Genomic DNA, 8,323 nt, shown 5'->3' on the forward strand with positions numbered 1-8,323 from the left:
AAGCCGTTTGGCCTCAGACAGAATTACTGAAGGATATCTTCAGTAACTGTAGAGCTATTAGAGAAGATGGTCCAAATATCTCCAGAGTTCTGACTCACACATATCAGCCAGTCAAGTCTGCTCCTTGTATATTGTTATAAGTAAACCAGAGACTCCTGAGTTTCACCAGGGTCTTTGTCTCCAGTGTATGATCATTCTGGTGAAGGTCTGTCACAAAATGGAGGGAGTAAGTGACCTCTAAGAAAAGATTCTGTCAAGTTGTAGGAGTCCCTGCTTCATGATTCCACCTGTGTTAATGGTTGTGACTTATTTTATCCTCCCTTGACTTACTAAAATCCAGATTTCTTGCCCATTGACAATGAAAATCCATTAAGCCTTGATTTTTCTGCTGTCTAGTTAGATTTATTTGAGGGAATATCTTTCTCCAGGGTGTAAAATGAAATGCCAAATTCATTGACGATTATCTATAGCAAATGTTCTCAAGTAGAGTTGTATGGTACTTAAATCTTGTGAGTCTTATTTTTCAGATATTCTCATGTGAAATTCAAAAGCATGGGTAAAATAGGAAAGACAATAATGATCTCGCTGCTATCATACTCATGTTTTTTATGAATATGGAAACAGAGCTGAGCTAAATGATTTTAGCCCCACCATGTTTTCTCTTTCAGAGGAATGTAAAAATAAAAGCTAGAACATCATGGCAGCATGCAATTTATTTAAACTTATCTAAAAAGAATTTTGAGTGTTGAAAAAGTAGAGAATGTATTCTGGTTTCTTTCTGGGCATTCTCTTCATTGTTTTGTGATAACCTTTGGTGTAATGAAAATCATGCCCAGAAAAAAATGTATATATATATTGGGAGAGAACACAAAACTGCCTGGAATTCTCTTCCCCATGATCCAAATCTAGAGAATGCCATCATCCTGTAAGATCTCTTCAACTGTATGTCATACCACGGAGCTATCCTTGGCTCTAAAAAGCAAGGAGCCATTCCCTTTCCTGTGCTCACATAAGACCTTATATTAACTATTTTAAATTTACTACACATGTATTAATTTTTGTGTATGTATTTGACACTGAGTACGCACTGAGTAGCAAAACAAAGTCATTGCTAGTCTTCAAAGAACAAATCATTTCTTGAGGTAACCCTGATTTTTAAGAGGTAAATAATTTAGTGCATTAATATTATAAAATATCAACCATGATTAAGGTCTTTGATAGATAACAATAGGATGAGGAGAGTCAGCTTAGATAAATTGGTCTGAATGGATTCTTGGTGTTCAGAAAAAATGAGGAAGAAGGAGTCATAGGGAATGACTACAAAAGAAAAAAAAACTGGATTGTAGTGAGGCAAAGAGAGAGTGGGGTGTTTCTTGCTAATGAATAATTAATAATGTGATTATTAGGTTGATAAATTCTTCAACTCCTTTGTTATTGGATCTTAGGAATATTTACTTGGAGACTTTTGAAGGGGAATGGCTTTACCTTTTGAACATGCCAATGCATTTTCTATAATTTACTTAGACTTTATTTTGACGTAATAAAATACCAGTAGTATGTTTTTATCTCCAAAAAGGCCATCAACTCTATCATTTATTTGCTTCCCTCATACATTCAAAAAATTAGCATGCAATATAGTTCTTTTATGTAGTCCTCATGATTTTAGAGAGTCCCAAATTGCTTCTAGAAGAGCGTCCCTTGTTCTGAAGACTTAAGCTTTCGTGCTTCCTGTCACCACTCTTCACTGCTCTCCCAGGGCATTGGGTGCTGCTATTTTGTGTCTGTGGGAGTGAGAAATGAAAATGCCAGGCTTGTGACAACATGATGTATTGAGTCAATCACATGAATACCATTAGTGTCATCCTCTGTCTTGTCTTGCGCCAAGTTATATTTCCAGTAAAAACATAATTCAGAATGTTTTAACTAGATTTTTGTATGATTTTAGATGTTTAAAAGTCCTAATAAGGTTTGCAGTGAGCTCTGCAGTATTTTCCTTTCTGAAACAGCTTATGTATCAGTTGAATGAAAATCAGTAGCGCCTGGAAAGGGACCGGAATTTTGCAGTAGGTACTTGAAATGATCAGAAAGAACATGCAAGTGTCAAATATACTCTTAGAATGCCCATAAGCCCCCTACACAATGCAAATTGTATGGACTAGGCAATATCGGTATTTTTTTTTCATTTCACAGTTGTTGAATATATATTCTTATATACTCACTTTAGAACCAGATTTTTTAATGGTGTCCATTTCATTTGGTGTTGAAAGGCAACTCCTTGAGGCATGGAGATGCCCTTTATGTTGTATAAAGCAGTCCTTTAAAGATAGGTATTTGCCCATTGAAAGTTTTATTCCTAAAATATATTCATTTCAATGTATCCAGTTTGAATAACATGGTCCCCTTAGGTATTTAAAGGCTCATGCATGCTAAATATATTATAAATATTTGCTATCAACTCTCTGCAAAAGGAACATGCTTTAGGATAAAGGAGGGAAGGGATTTAGAAGTCAATATTTATTAAGCACTTACTGGGTCACAGTTATTGTTTTGGAAGCATTACCTATGTCTCCAACCGAATTGTCTCAACTCCATGAAATAGTGTACTGTGTTCTCACTTTGAGGGTGAGAAGACTATGGGGGCTTAACTAGCCTATGGTTACACTGATACGAAGTTTGATGAAACTGATGAATTCAAAACCAGGTCTTGCTTGACATTTAAAGGATTTGCAGTTTCCATACTACATTTGTCTAAAATAATGCTGTAACAGATAATTTCTTAATGCATCCATAGAACCTGATCATAACGTCCATTATGCCTCACAAACTAGATGTTTTCTTATATGAATCATTTTCTATGATTTTTGTGTAATTTATTGTTTTATTTCATTTAAACAGCTTCCTATATGAAAAAACCAAAGGAAAATCTTAATTTCTGCATTCACAATAAAATTCAGAAAAAGAGAGATCTGAATAATTAACCTTCCAAATCTTGTACTGCATCTGATATACTTGGCTTCCCTTATCCTAGGTTTTCATTTTTTTTAGAGAATAGCAATAGCATGCTAAATTAATAATTCTTGAGTCATGACATTCATGTTCATATAAAAATGTTACATTTGTATTTGCCCCATAGCTACAGTAAAGGCAAGAATTTTGCTCTATCTTACTGAAAATAACCAACATAAATGTAGTTAATAAGTACTTCCTGGGTTGATCAACAGCACATTTGCATGAATTTATCCAAATACAAAGGTACCTTGTTGGTGGAGAGACAGGAATTCGCGGAGTCGAAAGAATGTGTGGGGAGTTTGAGGGATCAGGGCTGGTCAGAGAGAAAGAACTAGCAGAGATCTGAAAACACAGCAGGTATGATATGTTGACGCATGGATGGGGTTGCATGAGAGGGAATGTCCCTGGCAGGATGAGATCATTTAGAGGCTTCCTGTGGAGACTACAGAGCCACCACCCAGAACGGGAGGAGGGCAGGGGGATCCATGCTCATTTACATGACACAGGGTCAGGAAGCCTCAATACCAACCCCTGCCTCCCTGGAATTGCCTCATTTGGCTTACAAGGGGCAAGCACCCCAGGAGAAGTGTTTCTCTCTTTATTTGATTTCTGTCATGCTGTTGATAAACTACCCCTCCCTTGGGCTCCTGCGCACCCACTTTAGATGTCTTGTCTAAGGCTAGTACATCCAGACTTGAATTTAACTGGCTTGACCCTTACTCAATTTTGAATAACTATATGAAGTTTCCAATAAAACTGTGTATTTCATTAAATTCATATTTCTAGACATTGTTTTAAATCCAGCTCAGATATTAACTCGGCTCTGACACCTTCTCTGACTTCCTCAAGCAGAGCATTTCCCATCTTCAGTTCTCCCATAGCATTTAACATCTTCTCTACTACTCATGCACCCACGACATTGTAGCAGAACTACTGTCTATTTGCATGTGTGATTCCCTGAATCTATGGGCTACATCAGATCAGGGACTGTGGTCTCTGCAGACAGTTCCATTTCCTAGCAGATAACCCAACACATCATAGGTACTCATTAAATACTACTGAGCAGTTGAATGAGTAGAGTGAGGGAGCAGCCACCAAACTAAGACACAATGGCAGCCACCCCACAGCCCATTCCTTTCCAGAACTTTTGTTGTAAATCACGTAGACAAAGAATGGGGTACAAAATACCATTTGCCTTCTGAGTATGGAAGGCAGTGATTGAAATTGCTCCTTTTTAAGAACAGAAAACTCATGGAAATAAAATGTAAATTATTTCTAGCGAGGCTTAAAAGGCTCTAAATCTGTTTCTTGGGTGAGATTTGTAATGGATCTGCTTTCTTCCTGCTTGCTCTATAATGAGCTAGCCTTGTCTCTGGTTTGGCTCTTTTGGGGGAGGAGGTGCGCTTTTTCTACTGGTACAAATTGAAATATAACAGCAGCTAATACTGAGAGCCAAGGAGTTTCTACAACAAGATTCCTATCACCTCCACAATTATATTTTGAAGAATTTACTGATGCTACTATTGGGCTGGTGTACAGTACTGATGCGGTTTTGGGGCAGTCAAGCTTTCCCCTTTTATAAGCTTTTCAGGGCTTATACTGGTTTTACTGTTTAAAAACTAGTGGGCACCTGGGTGGCTCAGTTGGTTAAGCGACTGCCTTCGGCTCAGGTCATGATCCTGGAGTCCCAGGATCGAGTCCTGCATTGGGCTCCCTGCTCAGCAGGGAGTCTGCTTCTCCCTCTGATGCTCCCCCCTCTCATGCTCTCTCTATCTCATTCTCTCTTTCAAATAAATAAATAAATAAATAAAAACTCTTAAAAAAATAAAAACTAAGAAAACCAAGATCTATTAAGGTTGGTTGGGTCAAGTGGCCTCAGTGGCTATGTGTTGAGTTGGACTTTGCATCAATTTTTCTGACTTTCTAACTCATAATTTATCCTCCTCAGCAATCCCTACATATGCCTGACTTTGATGGTCATCTGGGGTACTTGTGAAACAAGCTTGTCATCAGGCTTCTCTTCTCTTCTCATCCTATAGGATGGGGTTATGAAATGGATGTTTGTGTCCAAAAGCCAAATGCTAAAGCCCAGTATGGCTGTATTTGGAAATGAGCCTCTCTGGAAGAAGTTAATGTTAAAGGAGGTCCTATGGGTGGGGCTGAGACGATTAGTGTCTTTATCAGAGTAGACAGCAGAGAATCAGTCTCTCTCTTTCTCTCTGTCATCATGTGAGGACACAGGAAGAAGGCAGGTAGTGGTCTCCAACCCAAGGGAGAGCCTTCACCCAATATTAGCTCTGCCAGTGCCTTGATCTTAGACTTTCCAGCCTCTAGAACCGTGAGAACATAAATGTCTGCTATATAAGCGCCCCCATCCCCACCCCGGCCTATGGTATTTTGTTACAACAGCTTAAGCAGACTAAGACACATCAGAAACCTCCAGCTCTAACAAGGGTCCCAGGTAACTCATCATCACTCAAGTGTAGGAAATTCTTGACCTCAGACTCCAACATCAGCAGTGCCTGGGAACCACTGAGGCTAGCATTCCCCAAACTTGAGTGATAGTAAGAATCAGACCTACTGAATAAAAAATTCTATGACTGAGAGCAGTTCATCATTGAACAAACATTGCTGAGCCAGTATTCCCTACCTGTAACTAAAGTAAGTATTTATTAATCAAAATCTATGCATTTTGGTCAATTAAGTGTGCTTTTCTTGTCATTATCTTTAAAGTGCCTAAAAAAACAAAACTGTATGCTTCTCCAACTATACAGTACGAGTCTAAAAGACTCTTCCTTTTCTTCTCATTTCTCTCTCATTTCTCCATGGAACACTAACATTAACTTAAACAATATATTGACCTGATGAGATTCTCTGGTTAACTTCACAAAACAGGAGTTCCTCTTGAAAGCAAAAGGTAAATGCTCTAGGTTAGACATTTCATCCATCCCCTGCATCTGGAAGGCCCAGAATCTATTTAGCAACATAATTTAAAGGTGATCCCTAGTAGAATTATAATTCCACAGGTGATATTTGGCGATTTGTGTTTAAATGAATAGCTTATAAGAGCTTTGAAGTTCTTCATTTTTTCCATTCTTTTTAAAACAATAATTCTGTATAAACCAGAAAACTGAAACCCACAAGTTTGTAACAAGGCTGATTTGTATTCTTTCATTTGAAAAGGACAGAGATTTGCATCCCTCCCTTCTAAGTACTTCGTTCTGCTATGTGTGAGTTCCTGTGGGGAGGAGGGGCCAACTACTTGCAGTCTTTGGAATATGACTCCAAGCTGGCTGTCTGAGCAACCCTGAGAATTTAGTTTCCTTTGGTACAAGTAAAAAATGGGTCATTACAGGGACTGGACCATGTTACAGGCTTCCTATGCCTGCAACAAAAATTAGCAAAATTTGAGAACTTGTTAAATCTCACAATGATACTCTGTTCACATGAGAACTGAACAGTGGGAGTCGTGCTGACCCAGCTGAAGGAGTGCTCAGAGAAATGGAATTCATGGGGTGCCTGGGTGGCCCAGTCAGTTAAGTGGCTGCCTTTGGCTCAGGTTATGATCTCAGTGTCCTGGGATCGAGTCCCACATAGGGCTCTCCGCTCAGCAGGGAGTCTACTTCTCCCTCTAACTCTCTCCCTCTGTATTTTCCCTCTCTTTCTCTCTCAAATAAATAGATAAAATCTTAAAAAAAAAAAAAAAAGAAATGGAATTTAGGAAAGACAGAGTAAGAGAGCTCTATGAGGTGAAGGACACTTTGGAACATCCCTTAGAGATGAGCTAGTATAAGCCCTTTACTCTGAAGAGGAGAGGGAGGAAGGTTGAGAGTTTGGGAACTTTATGGCAAGAAAGTAAGTCCCTTAAGATACTGAAGCAAATTATCATCTGATAATTTATGGAACTTGAAGTCTCTTCTGTTGGCTCTTAGCACAGAGTTTGTTTTGCCACAACATATATGGTTTTGTTTTCTCATGTAAACTGCTTTTTATTGGATTGCAAAAATGTTAAGGATAAGTGCACAGATAACCTGGGGAGTGTGGAGGAGGGGAGATTATTCTATGAGGACTCCAGTCCCATTCCTGCTAGGAGAAAAGTGTTGGTTCATTATCCTGCCAAGGACCAGCTGTGTGTTTTGGGGCAACTTAACTCCCCTGTGTTCTAGGTTCCATATCTGTAAAGGGAGGTGGTAATGCTAATTTTTTGTAATAATTAAGTAAAGTACTAGCTATAAATAACTTGGGATAGTGCTTAGTAAGCCTTCAAAACTGTTGGCCATTATTAGTATTACTATGATAATTCTCACTCACTGAACGAGAAGTGGTCCCTGATTGACCCCGTCTTGGAATGAATGGGTCATCACAATTCGCATCTTCAGCATCTATGCAATAAGGAGAGACTAAAGACACAAAGACACAGATGGACATGTTTGTCAAACGTTCAGTTACGCATGGCATAGCTGTCCTACACATCTTATGTCACCACTGGAGCAAGTACTGAGCATCATTCCCCCTCAGCAAGGATTGATAATGTGTTCAGCCAGGTTGCCCAGGCTGAGTGTGTCCCTTTTGCTCTTCAACCCTGGCTCTAGCAACCACCATCTCTCCCATTTCTGTGTGATGTTCTCTCAGTTTGCAAAAGTAACAGACATCACACTGTCCAGTAGGAATCCCATTGCCTGGGTTTGTTACCTTTGCTGCAAATCTTGGGACTATCAATGTATTCTAGCACTTTAGTTCTCCACAATTCTGTTGCTTACTCGACTCTAGTGCTCAGTGTTTCTCCTTCTGCTCTGCCTTGTTTTCCACTGTCTTTGTTTGTCATTGAACTCGCTTTCTCTTGGCATACTTCTGGGATCATCACTTTGCAGCATTACCTTCTCTCATTCTGATAACACAGAAGTGCAGGGTAGGCTGCCCTGCCAGCTTCCTTCTGTCAGCAGGGGCTGCTCACCTTTTGCTAATGCTCCACAGCCTGGGAAGGGCCACTGCTTTTCTTATATAGTTGGTTTATTAGGGGTGAGCTGGGGAAAGACCACATTGCAGAAGCAGGGTCTCCTGAGCTTGTTAGCATGTTATGGCAAAGCCGCAGGGAAGCTGGAAGATTCGCCTCACATTTGACCTTTAGGCTGTCCTGTGGGATTTACACCCCAGTGTGCCTCAGGCTATTTGGGTATTTTCTTTAAGACAGAGTTGCTGCTGAAAGCTTCTAGAAAGCTTTGCACTTCTAAAAAAGAAGAAAGAAAGAAAGAAAGAAAGAAAGAAAGAAAGAAAGAAAGAAAGAAAGAAAGAAAGAAAGAAAGAAAGAAAGAAA

This window comes from Mirounga leonina, unplaced genomic scaffold (genome assembly GCF_011800145.1).
Source record: "Mirounga leonina isolate KUSES-001 unplaced genomic scaffold, KU_Mleo_1.0 Mir_128, whole genome shotgun sequence".
NCBI lineage: Eukaryota > Metazoa > Chordata > Mammalia > Carnivora > Phocidae > Mirounga > Mirounga leonina.